General features: G+C 36.7%; 1 long non-coding RNA gene and 1 pseudogene across 1 annotated transcript; one reads left to right on the top strand and one right to left on the bottom strand.

Annotated features, from left to right (window-relative positions):
* LOC109223675 lies at positions 1,311-4,654 on the bottom strand. Its single transcript, XR_002067629.1, has 2 exons — positions 4,038-4,654; positions 1,311-1,496 (listed from the first exon to the last, which is right to left on the bottom strand). It is a non-coding gene; the product is annotated as an uncharacterized LOC109223675 (long non-coding RNA).
* Positions 9,942-10,758, top strand: LOC109223674 (annotated as a pseudogene).

Here is a 14,759-nt window from a genome sequence, read left to right as displayed (position 1 = left end):
TAAATTGTATAACCCATTATAATCTTCCATTGCGCCTTGAGTTTGGCTAGATCTTGATGGATTCTAAGAGATTGTAGGTCCTTCATTGATAACTTTTTTTTCAAGAATTTTAAGTCTACAGTATCTCCTTATAACATCTTCTGTTACAATGATTTCACACTTATTCATCGAAATTGAGTATTTATAATTTTTTTTTTCGCTTATTTTGTTTTTCACTTTTGCAAGGTTTCACAATGACAACATGCAAAAACTAATGGAAGATATGTCAGAAGAAGAGACAAAGAACTTTGAGATTGATATGGGAAAATAAATTGGAGGGATTACTTCTTGAAAATCCTGATTAATTCTTCTTTCCCTTGTTAATTTTTCTGTGGGTGCTTTCGCCCATTCATTTGTGGCGGTAGTCTTGGGACCCAACATTATGAGAGTTGAAACTACTATTATTATTAATTGTGTATGATTTCGAATATCATCTATGAGAACATCACATTAGGTATGCTTAAAGTGTCTACAACACATATGAGATATCTACATATTAGCTAAAGCATATGTAACGGTGTTTGGTCTTCTTTCTGGTCTTCTTCTTAGCATTCCTTGACCAAAAAACACATCTGTAAACAAAGCAGAAAGGCAGTTACATCAAGAAATCAACAAAGCTTCTAGAGAAATTTCATCATGAAAAAGAAAAGAGAAGGAAAAAGTCAACCAAAATATGATCAGAAAAGCACATTGACAACAGTAAATTAGCCTAAATAACACTTCCTAGCCTTTAGTCACGTCTTAATGGCATTATATGTTCGTCAGTCACTGGTCGGACACTACAAACTTTGAACTGTCGTTTGAAAACTATAAATACTCCATCCTTCAATCATCCAAACTTTACATCTAAACCTTTTCTACTCTTGTTCTTAAAAAATCTTTGCACTCTCTAACACTTGTATCCAGATTTCTTGAGGTTTTTGCAAGAACTCTCGCATGTCTTTACTCCAAACCATTAAGTGTAACTTTTTAACTTCCTCTTCTTCATCTTTATTCAAAAGTAAAACTGGTCGAAGACTTCCAAGACAGTTCCACAAAAAGAGCCTGCCTCTTCATCACGGCCGACCGGCGAGGAACCCAGCGGCGGAAGCTCTCTTGAAGCGTTTATCTCGGCGGTGCTCGACCGGTGCTGATTTCAANTTAGGAAACAATTCTTGTCCTTTTGAATAAGGTTATGAACTTGTGATTAATTCTTCTTTCCCTTGTTAATTTTTCTGTGGGTGCTTTCGCCCATTCATTTGTGGCGGTAGTCTTGGGACCCAACATTATGAGAGTTGAAACTACTATTATTATTAATTGTGTATGATTTCGAATATCATCTATGAGAACATCACATTAGGTATGCTTAAAGTGTCTACAACACATATGAGATATCTACATATTAGCTAAAGCATATGTAACGGTGTTTGGTCTTCTTTCTGGTCTTCTTCTTAGCATTCCTTGACCAAAAAACACATCTGTAAACAAAGCAGAAAGGCAGTTACATCAAGAAATCAACAAAGCTTCTAGAGAAATTTCATCATGAAAAAGAAAAGAGAAGGAAAAAGTCAACCAAAATATGATCAGAAAAGCACATTGACAACAGTAAATTAGCCTAAATAACACTTCCTAGCCTTTACCTAGTTAAGAGAAGCTGCATTTGTGCGGTTGAGAGAAACAGCCACTGCAAAAGAGTTTAGTACTAATTCCTAGTGAATTCTTAAACTTAAAACCTTACCAAAGAAGTGAAAGAATTCACAATTATTGCAAAACACTTAATTTGTTCAATGACCTCGACTCATTCCTTCCGATTGCTTAGAATTGCGAAGGTTAGTATATGTTGGGTTTTTTAGAAGATGGTGCAGCAAGAAAAGGTTGGAAGAATGATTTCAATTTTCTCTTTGGAGAGAGTCAGTTTATACAGCAGAAAGATAAAAAAATCCATAACCACACATCAATACAATCAAAAGGAAAAGCAGCTTCCTAAAGGATTAATGTGGGAATGCTCTCTTCAATCCTAATAATTAGATAACACAGTCTATACGAAAGAGACTGGCAAACAGGAAGACTCTGCCTTAGCTTTGAAGTTTTTTTGAGAAATAAAAATAAAATAACAACAGCATCAGAAATAAAAAAGTTGATGAAAGGCGCAAAATAACAGAAACGGATAAAACAAAGAAAGAAGAAAAAATCAGCGCCAATCACACGTACATAGTCCTAAAACACAGAGACGGAAATTGCAAAAGCCATATATATATATATATATATATATATATATATATATATATATATATATATATATATATATATATATATATATGATATTCCTGTGATAATTAGATGCTAAGCAAAAAGCATGTGAATGATGTTTTCTCACTTCCATTCCTTGGCATGTACGTATATATCTTCGGAGATATCAGTTTTGGTGTTCTCAGTTAGGTGCTTCAGAAAAACGGAGAAGTACAATGTACATCTTTCAGACAAGCTGAAGATCGTTTGCTCTTTATATGTGTAGCCTTGCATGTAATGGATATGAATTTCGAAATGATCAAGTTTTTCTTTCTCGAATAATAAAATGAGCGCAAGAGCTATGTACCATAAATCATACAGTACTTTTTTGCAGTTCACTCAAAAAGATGGAGCACAGAAAAATTAAAAATCAGAAAGCCAATAACGAAGCAAAGACGCTTTCAGCTAGCACTTCAGTGCCACTACAAAACCGGAAGAGAACTAATTTTAGTAGCTCAACCACCATACAAAAAGAGATTCAATAATGAAATATGACCCAGAAGATCTCACATAAACACACCAAAAAAAACAAAAACAAAAAAAAGAGAAGAGAAACCAGCAAGTGTGTCAAGATAGTGAATTACAAAAATTATATGGAAAACAAGAGCCATCACCGTCCACATATATCATCCTTTAATATCTATCCAGCATCAGCAATAGAGAATAGTTCAACAACTGGACCTTCCTTCATCGAAGTTACCTCTTATCATGATCATTTTGGCCAAATAAAACTCTCGTTCCCAAGAATTCTATTCTTAATAAGGGCACCATTAACTACATTATATGTAGAATGGTCATCATTAGCAGGTGGTCGAATTGTTGTTAGGTGTTTGCTATAATTTTCTTATCATATTTGGTTTTCCTATCTCTCGAAGGAAAAGGACAATATAATTATTTTAACTGGGTTTTCCTTTTTGTAAAAGGAAATTATAAATCTCCAATATTTGGCTAGTCCTCTTTCTTGTAGGAAAAGGTTTGGACTTCTATAAATTGAGGATCCTTCTTTCACATTCAGTAGCATCCACAATGTAGCCATGGGGGCTTGAGAGTCTTGTTTAGGGGGAGAACTTTACGGGACAAGTGTTAGTGTGTCACTTGTGTTTACCTCTTCGTGAGGTTGTTCTCTCGATATTTTGTACTCTCTTTTATTATAGTGGATTGCTCATCTCCGTTGTGGACGTAGGTCAGTTGACCGAACCACGTTAAAATATTTGTGTCTCTTTTGGTAGATTTCTCTTTGTTGTGTGATTTATCGTCGTTCAAGATTTGTTTTGCTAGCTTCCGCATGACACCTGACTTTTTCCGGTCCTAACAATTGCTTTATAACATAATTTGGTCTTTGTACTTTTTATAGCACAACATAAAGTGGAGCCTGTGAAAATTCAGGCTCGCGTGCAATGTACCAAATGATAGATATAGAAATAACGCACAAAAATTGACACATATATCTTTGTCCACTTTCTATGCTTAAACTACTGCTCTAACGGGTTAAGCTTTTTAGGAGACTTGTATACAGAGTAGTGAATAGAGCACAAGGCAATGCACTTTAAAAAAAATGGACTTGATTAAGAAATCATATTATCAAAATCACATTTTTTTTTCTTTTAAGTTATTTATATAGCCTAACGAAGAAGGTAACTTTGTATTTCAACTGAACAAAAGTAGATTGCAAGTGACAACCTCACGCCACGTTAATTTTCTGAGAAACAAATTTAATCTCTCGGGTTCACCTTTTTCTCCTCCATTCCCTGAAGAAGTTGTGAAAGCACTCCTGCGCTTTGTTCGACCTTTTGGATTGTGAGATTCAACTCATCTCTGAGCGTCAATCGTCTCTCGATAAGGCTCATATCAAGAGCTCGAATAGCCTGAATGAAATCACAGCAGCGTACATTCAGGAAAATCAAGCGCAAATCACATTGGTTGCTTTATATATCAAAATGTCATCACCAATAATTGGGTAAAACAAAGAAAGGAAGAAAGAGACAGAAGAAAAATTCAGCACAAATCACAGGTACAACAGAGGCCAAAAACACAAAGAGAGAAACTGCAAATGTAACATTCCTCAAATTTATAAAAAATTTCAAGACTCGCTAAATGTAGAATTTAATGTTTTTTTTAAATATTAATTTATGCTTTTATTACGGATTTAAACCCTTGTGATTTATTTTTGAGTTACTTTTCTATTGATAAAGAATTGGATATACAATTAGAGGAATATTAATAATTATAATATCAGCAATATTTAGTAATATTTAAAAGTGGGTATTATTAATTATTAGTTAAGGCAAAAACAAAACAAAAAGACAAAAATAATAAAACATAAAAATTGAAAAAAAAAAAAAAAAGAAGGCTTAAAGCCTTGGAAAGGGTAAGAAACGTGTTTCATTCAAAAAGTAAAGGCTTAAAGCCTTAAAGCAATACAGAACTAATGTTCTGTTTATTCACGCCAGCAGAGGCATAGAAAACGTTTAAAGCCTTACGAATAGAGTCAGCCAGAAATTGCTCATCACGTACCGAAAAATTCTAGGGTTATTAACAACTCACTTATTCATGAACTCAGGTATATAAAATTTTCTATTGTCAATTATCCTAAAGTAGTAATAGGAAAGAACTCAATAGTTATTCCCTTCTTTCTCTATATCGACAGTAAAGCTTCGTGTTTAGGTGCGAAACTTTAAAATTAATTAAAATGCACTGGTTGTTGTAGATTTCATTATTTGACTGTTGTCAATTGGACTGGGGCTACGTATTGGCTCGAGAAGTTTTGAGGTGAGTTGATATAACCTTTTACCAAAGTGGTTTAACTCACTAAAGCATGCATACAAGGTGTTTGATGAATTGCCTGAAAGAGTTAATATGTACTTAATTTGAGGAGGAAATGATCAAAATGGTCCTTAATGTATAGGTGTTGGACTATTTTGGTCCTTGATATATACCGCTTGACAGAAATAATCCTTAAGGTATATAAAAAATTGATCTTTTGGTTTTAAACCCTAAAACTAACCTTAAAATTCAAAAGCTCTGTTAAACTTAACCTAGATTTCTAAAAAGTGAAGCAACCCTTTCCCTCATCTTCTCTCTTACATCGGTCTCAGACATCACCCTCCATTTTCTCCCTGGAAAAGAATCACCAGCAACATATTCTTTCATGGAAAACAACACACTCACTTTTTATCTCTTCCTGAAGAACGATTCCAGTAGCTCTGATTAATAAAAAAAAGGCACTCATTAAAACAGGTGCAAAAAGTGCTCCTTTATAATTTTGGTCTTCATGATTTGAGATAGTTTCCTTCTCCAATCAAGAGCTTAGCAGATAGAGAAGCTCACTCATTTCAAAAGCTCGCGATGAAAATTTTTCAGAAGCTTGAACTGAAAATATTTTCTTTGCATTAGTAGAAATAGAGATCAAACTAGAGAGGAGAGTAAACTTAATTACAGGTAACTTGTAGAGTACAACTTTTCTGATCTCTCTTTCCTCCTTTCTTGTTTCACTTTCTACCCATAATTTTTATCTTTTGTTATTGAATTAAGCCTACAGTTCCAATGGGATTGCCAAAAAACAACTCTTTTAATGAAACTCTATGTGGAAAGGTCATGCTTTCTTCCTCTCTAGTTTCTAAAGGAGTAATATAGATTTCCCCTTTTCTGTTAATTTCAATGTTCAAATACTAGGGTTGAAACTAAACCGATAGAGGTAAAAAATAGACTACTTGAGTTACTTTTTACATTAATGAAGTAAGGGAATTGTGGAAGAAATGGCCAACGAGAGAGAAGATGAGGGGGAAGGGGCCTACGGTCTACAAGACTTCACTTTTGAGGAATCAAGATTAAATTTAACAGAATTTTTATTTGAACCGTTAGGTTTTTGGGTTTAAGACCAAACTGAACATATTTTCATATACAGTAAGGACTATTTCTATCAAGTGATATATATCAAGGACCAAAATAGTCCGACCCCTATTCATTAGGGACCATTTTGATCATTTCCTCTAATTTGAGCGAGTATAGTTGCTCGTTTCTCTCTTCAATGCTTCTAACAAAAAGATGGTTAAATACTTTAGTAACAACCATTACTGAACAAGTTGCCTCTTGATTTGGCTAGCAATTGAATTATAATATAAATAAACTTAACGAGCAAATTTGCCATAGAGGACTAGCTCCATTTACTTCACAAAGCATAATCTAAAGGTTTGTTGAATGCTATTAAGAAGTCTCGTGGTTAAGATCCAAAGTTATCTCTATTTTTGACCTTACCATTTAAGTACAAATCTTTTTAAGCTCCTGTCATAATCCCTGTGCACTTGAGATTTGAAAATATATTAACTTAGAAGTGTTCGGGCTAAAGTTTAGATAATTTATTATGATATATGTGCATAAATTTTCAGATTTTATGTTATTCTTAAATGCCATTTTCATGTTGAAAATTCATGAAGGATCAAGAATCTTTATAAATACTTTTGAATGTTTATTTCATTCTTATGCCATGCCCTACATTTAAGGATACCAGTATAAGTATGTATAAAAGATTTAGACTTGAAAAGTCACAAGAAGAAGTTTTAGAAAGAAAAGATTTTTGGGAGTATCCTTTATTCTAAGAAGGGGTCATCGTCCAGGCCGAGGGTCCTGACCAAGGCGTTGACTTCCTGAAACTACTTGTGCCAAAGTAGGGAGCACACAAGCCGAGGGTCTCGTTGCTAAGAATTTACTTAGCCATGCTAAGGTATGAGACATGAGCGCTGAGAACCATGAAGCGAGTGGCACCTCGTGGATTGGGCCTATTCGATCAGGTTGGGATCGAACCCGTGCCGATCACACGGTGACTGAGACAGAATTAAGTCAAGATAGTTGGAACTCCCAAAGTATAAAGTGAAGTATTTTTTTTTTTTTAGAAAGAAAATGAAAAGAGTTTCTTTTAGAATATTCATAAACTGCTATTATGCAACTATTTAGAATTATTCTTATAAGTTTCTTTTAGAATATTCATAAACTGCTATTATGCAACTATTTAGAATTATTCTTATAAGCTTTATGTTTTACATGCATTTAGAACCTTTGCTCATATTGTATATGTTATTAATGTTTCACCCCCTGTTGTTGAGACTCACTGGGTACAATGGATGATACTGACGTTCTCTTTTGGGAACTTACGTTGGTTTGCGGTATAATAAAGGAACTGGATTTGCAGGCGAGCAGGCTACGAGTTAGGACTTCCTTCTCTTCCAGTGCTATTGGTGAGCTCCGCTTTTGTTCGTGGAGTATTCCTTAGAGTCATCTTTATTTAGTTATTTCTTTGTTACTTAGAGAACTAGCCATGAAATCCCATGTCCTGAGCAATGCGTCAGTTTATCAGTAGAGGCTTCATAGACATAGTCGTTGGGTTAAGATTCAGATATTTTTGATAATAACTTAGCAGTATTTTATTGGTTACTATGAATAAAATTTTGGAGTTGATTTATTTAAATGTTTAAATTAATCAAAAGTATTTGGTTAGAGTATTGCATTGTTGCATGTAAAGTTTGGAGTTATAATAGATTTGATAAGCAGATATGGTTCGCTCGGTCATGTTTAGTGATCGAGTGCCGATCCCGGCTTGTTCAGAAAATGGGTCGTGACAAACATGGTATCAGAGCCTCAGGTTTATGGAGTCCTAGGGGTCTATGAAGCCGTGTTAGTAGTGTCTTGTTTATGTATATGAAGCGCGCCATACTTATAAACAGGAGGCTACAAGCATTTAGGAAAAGTCTCATTTTTTTTCATACTTTAGATCGTGCTGTAGATCCTACCTCTAAGAAACTATCTAATGTATTCATTTCTTTAAAACTCGCAGAAATAGCTCGTACTCACAACTCTGACACCGACACTCAAGATGCTGCTCAAGAAACTATTGCTACTATTGTGGCCCAAGGCAGAACTAAAAAGGCTTCAACCCAGAAAAGGAAGAGTAAATCCACAAAGGGGGTTCAAGTACCCCGGGTTGAACATGAAGAAGGGGTAGAGCATAATGATCCAGTACCTCAGGATCCAGTACCGCCCCCAACAGCAGCTTCGGCTCAGGCAACTATATCTCCCGAGGTAGGTCAGATGTTTAATGCTGTCAATAGCGCTATGGAGATGTTTAAAGTCTTCATGGCGAACCAGAACGAGAGAAGAGATGAGATTCCACCTAAATCAAATAGACAGAACAATTCTGAGTCCTCAAGAGTGAATGAATTTTTGAAGTTGAGTCCTCCAGTGTTCCCGGGTTCTCTAGTTGATGAAGATCCGATGTTGTGGCTAGAGGGTGTCAAGAAAGCTCCCCGAGTGATGAAAGCATTTGATGATGAAGCTGTGGAGCTAGCTGCTTACCAGCTTAGAGATGTGGTCGGCGCTTGGTTTGAGATGTGGGAAAAGGAAAGAGATGAAGATGATGGTCTGCCTACTTGGGAAGAATTTGAAGAGGCCTTCATGGCTAACATTATCCCAGAAGAGGATAGGGAAGCTAAGGCTACAGAGTTCGAACAACTCAAGCAAGGGAATAAAAGTGTGCAAGAGTACTACATAGAATTCATAAGGTTAGCTAAGCATGCCCCTCACATGGTTAAGACTGAAAAATCAAAGATTCGCAGGTTTGTTGGCGGTTTAGCTTACCACATTAAGGATACGACATCAGCTGCAGCAATAGGAATGAAAGCCTTCTCCTCTGTTGTGGGATTTGCCAAGCACTTAGAAAAAGACAGACAACTAAGGAGAGAAGAAAAAGAGCATAACAAGAAAGCCCGGACAACGGGAAGGTTTAATGGTACATCCATCGGAGGTGGAAGGGATTCCTCTAATAAGGAGTCAGTAGCACCAATTCAGTCCAGTCATCAGTCAGGTGGTGGGTCTTCCTTCAGACGTACTCAGAGTTATGGAAATCAGTCTCGCCAGAATCAGAATTTTAGGACATCATCCTCACATAGCCAGAGTCAGGCTGAGCAACATTCACACAAACAAGGTCTTTGTGGAACATGTAAGTGGCAACATTCTGGTCAGTGCAAGCTCGGGTTTCATGGTTGCTATCATTGTGGAGACATTAGTCATATAAAGGCCAACTGCCCAAAGTTGCAACGAAATTTCAGTGGTGGATCAACTCGTCCTTCTAGTTCCTCAGCTACTGCAGTTGCACCATCCCAGGGTCGTGGTTCTCATAATCAGGCCGGGCATGGGGTAGGCAGAGGTGTAGATCGAGTTACTCAGGGAGGGGGACAATCCCGTTTGTTTGCTACACTTGATCGTCAGAGTGCATAGGCATCTGTAGAAGTTATTACAGGTATACTTTTAGTCTGCTCACATAATGCTTATGCCATAATGGATCCAGGTTCAACGTTTTCATATGTGACTCCATACTTTGATATTAACCTCGGACTAGAACCTGAACAACTTAGTGAGCCATTCCTAGTATCTACTCTAGTTGGTGAGTCAGTGAAAGTCACCAGAGTCTATAGAGGTTGTATAGTTTCAGTCCAAGGTCGCAACACCAAAGCCGATCACATAGAGTTAGAAATGGTGGATTTTGATGTGATCATGGGTATGGATTGGTTGTCTTCCTGCTATGCCATGTTAGATTGTCATGCCAAGATAGTCAGGTTCCAGTTTCCAAATGAAGAAGTCTTAGAGTGGAAGGGTAGTTCAGCATCGCTTGTAGGTGAGTTTATTTCTTACCTTAAGGCACAACGAATGATCGGTAAGGGGTTTCTCGCCTATTTGGCTCACATTATTAATCCAGAATCAGAACCACCAGCTCTTCAGTCAGTGCCAGTTGTTAGAGAATTTCCAGAAGTTTTCCCAGATGACCTTCCCAGACTTCCTCCCGAAATAATCATAGACTTCGGCATTGATCTCATGCCAGGCACTCAGCCCATATCTATACCTCCTTATAGGATGGCTCCAGCAGAACTTAATGAGTTGACAGAACAGTTGAAAAACCTTCTTGACAATGGTTTCATCAGACCGAGTGTTTCATCGTGGGGTGCCCCGGTCCTGTTTGTCAAGAAGAAAGATGGGTCTCTCAGAATGTGTGTCGACTATCGGCAGTTGAATAAAGTTACCATTAAGAACAAGTACCCACTGCCAAGAATTGATGATTTATTTGATCAACTTCAGGGTGCAAAGTGATTTTCAAAAATAGACTTGAGGTCGAGGTACCATCAGTTGAGAATTAGAAAAGAGGATATATCTAAAACAGCCTTTCGAACTCGCTACGGGCACTATGAATTTCTAGTGATGTCCTTCGGGTTGACAAATGCTCCAGCTACATTTATGGACCTCATGAACAGAGTTTTCAAGCCATTCCTGGATACCTTTATTATTGTGCTTATAGACGATATTTTGGTGTACTCTAAGAGCAAGGAAGATCATGCAGAACACCTCAGAATAGCCTTGCAGACCTTGAAGGAGAATGAGCTTTATGCCAAGTTTTCAAAATGTGAGTTCTGGTTGCAGTCAGTGGCATTCTTAGGCCACGTGGTATCTAGTGAAGGAATAAAAGTAGACCCTTAGAAGACAGAAGCAGTCAAGAACTGGCCTAGGCCGACAACGCCAACCGAAATCAGGAGTTTCTTGGGGTTAGCTGGCTACTATAGAAGGTTTGTGGAGGGGTTTCCTCATTTGCAGCTCCATTAACTAAGTTGACTCAGAAAGCAGTTAAGTTCCAATGGTCAGACACTTGTGAGCAGAGTTTTCAAGAGTTAAAGAAGAGGTTGACCACTGCACTTGTGTTAACCTTGCCGATAGGTTCGGGTGGGTTCACAGTGTATTGTGATGCCTCCATAGTGGGCCTTGGTTGTGTTCTTATGAAAAATGGAAAAGTTATTGCTTATGCTTCCAGGCAGTTAAAGAATCATGAAAAGAACTACCCCACACACGACTTGGAGCTTGCAGTAGTAGTGTTTGCATTAAAAATATGGCGACACTACCTTTATGGCGAGCATTCTGAAGTGTTTACAGATCACAAAAGCCTCCAGTACATTTTCAAGCAAAAAGAACTAAATTTGAGACAAAGAAGGTGGCTCGAGCTATTGAGAGATTATGACATCAATATCCTTTATCACCCGGGCATAGCTAATGTGGTAGCAGATGTACTTAGTAGGAAGTCAATGGGTGTCTTGGCCCATCTTGCAGTACAAAGGCAATCTTTGGGTCGAGAAATTCAAAAACTAGCAAATGATGGAATTAGATTGGATGAGACCGAAGAAGGAGATATAATTGCTTACGCCATAGCGCAATCCTCCCTTGTTGCGCATCTTAAGGCTAAGCAAGACAAAGATCCGTACTTAGTGAAATTAAAAGAAGGAGTCAGAAGCAAAGAAATCACTGCTTTCACTCTAGGAAGTGACGGAGTTTTGAAGTTGAATGATCGGTTATGTGTGCCTGATGTAGATGGTCTTAGGAAGGCCATAATGGAGGAAGCTCACAGTTCGAGGTACTTTATCCACCCAGGTGCTACCAAAATGTATCTAGATTTGAAAGAGTTGTATTGGTGGAAAGGCATGAAGAAACAAGTAGCAGATCATGTGGCTAAATGTTTAAATTGCCAGCAAGTCAAAGCCGAGCATCAGAGGCCTGGTGGCCTAGCTCAAGACATAGAGATACCACAGTGGAAGTAGGAGATGATTAATATGGATTTCGTAGTAGGTCTACCTCGCACATACCATAAACATGATTCAATTTGGGTTATTGTAGACCGACTGACAAAGTCCGTGCATTTCCTACCAGTAAAGACGACAGATTCCGCAGAGCAGTATGCGCAGTTGTACATCAAAGAAATAGTTCGATTGCATGGTACTCCAGTTTCAATCATATCTGACAGAGGCCCTCAGTTCACGGCGCATTTTTGGCAGGCATTTCAGAAAAGATTAGGTACCAAGGTCAATTTAAGCACCGCTATTCATCCACAGACCGATGGCCAGGCAGAAAAGACCATTCAGACTCTCGAAGATATGCTGCGTGCGTGTGTTATAGATTTTGGAGGTAATTGGGATGATCACTTGCCACTTATAGAATTTTCTTACAATAAAAGCTATCAGGCCAACATCGGTATGACTCCTTATGAAGCGTTGTATGGGCGGAGATGTAGGTCTCCAGTGGGTTGGTTTGAACCAGTAGAGGTACCGTTGATTGGTCCAAAGTTTGTTTGTGAGGCCTTGGAGAAAGTTCAGCTAATTAGAGAAAGACTTAAAGCGGCTCAGAGTCGTCAAAAGTCTTATTCTGACAAGAGGCATCGTGAGTTAGAGTTCATGGTTGGTGATAAGGTGTTTTTGAAAGTTTCACCAATGAAAGGAGTTATGAGGTTTGGTAAGAAAAGGAAACTTAGCCCTAGATTTACCGGACCTTATGAAATTCTAGAAAAGAAAGGAAACGTGGCTTATAAGCTAGCACTACCCGTTGAGTTGTCCTCTGTTCATCCTGTCTTTCATGTGTCTATGCTTAAAAAGTACATTCATGATGAGTCGCATATAATACCTGCCGATACCATAGAAATTAAAGAAGGTTTGACTTATGAAGAGGTGCCTATAGAAATTCTCGATAGACAAGTAAGAAAGTTGAGAACAAAAGATATAGCATCGGTAAAATTTTTGTGGAGTAATCATGATTCAAAAGTGGCTACGTGGGAGGTCGAGGAAGATATGAGAAAGAAATATCCATATTTATTTGAGGAAAAAGGTATGTGAACCTAAGTTTGATTTTACATTTATATTCCATTTATTAAATACAAGTTAGCAAGTGTTTCTGTCCTTCCTAGATTATACTTAGTTGTTGTAGTAATTTAGTTTATGTCATAGTATATTTAATTCATTAAAGTGATTTACTTGTGCTAGAGTTGTTGTGCTTTAGATTCTTGTTAGTAATTGTGGTACCTCCTTGCCGGAGTGTGAGTAATTAATTTATGAGCTGCGTATGGTTCCTATGAACGGCCTGTTATGGTATATTTGGTTGTTGTTGGTGTAGTTGTGGTATTTGTGACAAGGATATTTTTTTTGGATAGTCCAATTTACAAGGGAAACTCTGCCGAAATTTTTGAAAATTTAGGGAGTTAGCCAAAATTTTGAGTCCCTTGGAAAAGTGAGTAGTGCTAAGAAAACTTAAGAAGTTCAATGACTTAAGGAATGATTATTAGTTTAAGAATAAGGCCCTAGCAACATTCGAGGACGAATATTTTTTTTAAGGAGGAAAGATTGTAACACTCCTCAAATTTATAAAAAATTTCAAGACTCGCTAAATGTAGAATTTAATGTTTTTTTTTAATATTAATTTATACTTCTATTACGGATTTAAATCCTTGTGATTTATTTTTGAGTTACTTTTCTATTGATAAAGAATTGGATATACAATTAGGGGAATATTAATAATTTTAATATCAGTAATATTAGTAATATTTAAAAGTGGGTATCATTAATTATTAGTTAAGGGAAAAACAAAACAAAAAGACAAAAATAATAAAACATAAAAATTGAAAAAAAAAGGCTTAAAGACTTGGAAAGGGTAAGAAACGTGTTTCATTCAAAAAGTAAAGGCTTAAAGCCTTAAAGCAATACAGAACTAATGTTCTGTTTATTCACGCCAGCAGAGGCATAGAAAACGTTTAAAGCCTTACGAACAGAGTCAGCCAGAAACTGCTCACGTATGGAAAAATTCTAGAGTTCTTAAAAATTCACTTATTCTTGATCTCAGGTATATAAAATTTCCTATTATCAATTATCCTAAAGTGGTAATAGGTAAGAACTGAATAGTTATTCCCTTCTTTCTCTATATCGACAGTAAAGCTTCGTGTTTAGGTGCGAAACTTTAAAATTAATTAAAATGCACTGGTTGTTGTAGAGTTCATTGTTTGACTGGTGTCAATTGGACTGGGGCTACGTATTGGCTCGAGAAGTTTTGAGATGAGTTGATATAACCCTTTACCAAAGTGGTTTAGCTCACTAAAGCATGCATACAAGGTGTTTGATGAATTGCCGGAAAGAGTTAATATGTACTTAATTTGAGCGAGTATAGTTGCTCGTTTCTCTCTTCAATGCTTCTAACAAAAAGATGGTTAAATACTTTAGTAACAACCATTACTAAACAAGTTGCCTCTTGATTTGGCTAGCAATTGAATTATAATATAAATAAGCTTAACGAGCAAATTTTGCTAGAGAGGACTAGCTCCAGTTACTTCATAAAGCATAATCTAAAGGTTTGTTGAATGCTATTAAGAAGTCTCGTGGTTAAGATCCAAAGTTATCTCTATTTTTGACCTTACCATTTAAGTACAAATCTTTTTAAGCTCCTGTCATAATCCCTGTGCACTTGAGATTTGAAAATATATTAACTTAGAAGTGTTCGAGCTAAAGTTTAGATGATTTATTATGATATATGTGCATAAATTTTTAGATTTTATGTTATTCTTAAATGCCATTTTCATGTTGAAAATTCATGAAGGATCAAGAATCTTTATA

Source organism: Nicotiana attenuata, chromosome 3 (genome assembly GCF_001879085.1).
Source record: "Nicotiana attenuata strain UT chromosome 3, NIATTr2, whole genome shotgun sequence".
In the NCBI taxonomy this organism is placed as follows: Eukaryota; Viridiplantae; Streptophyta; class Magnoliopsida; order Solanales; family Solanaceae; genus Nicotiana; species Nicotiana attenuata.
Note: the sequence above shows the minus strand (reverse complement) of the source record. Positions and strands in the feature narration are given on the sequence as shown.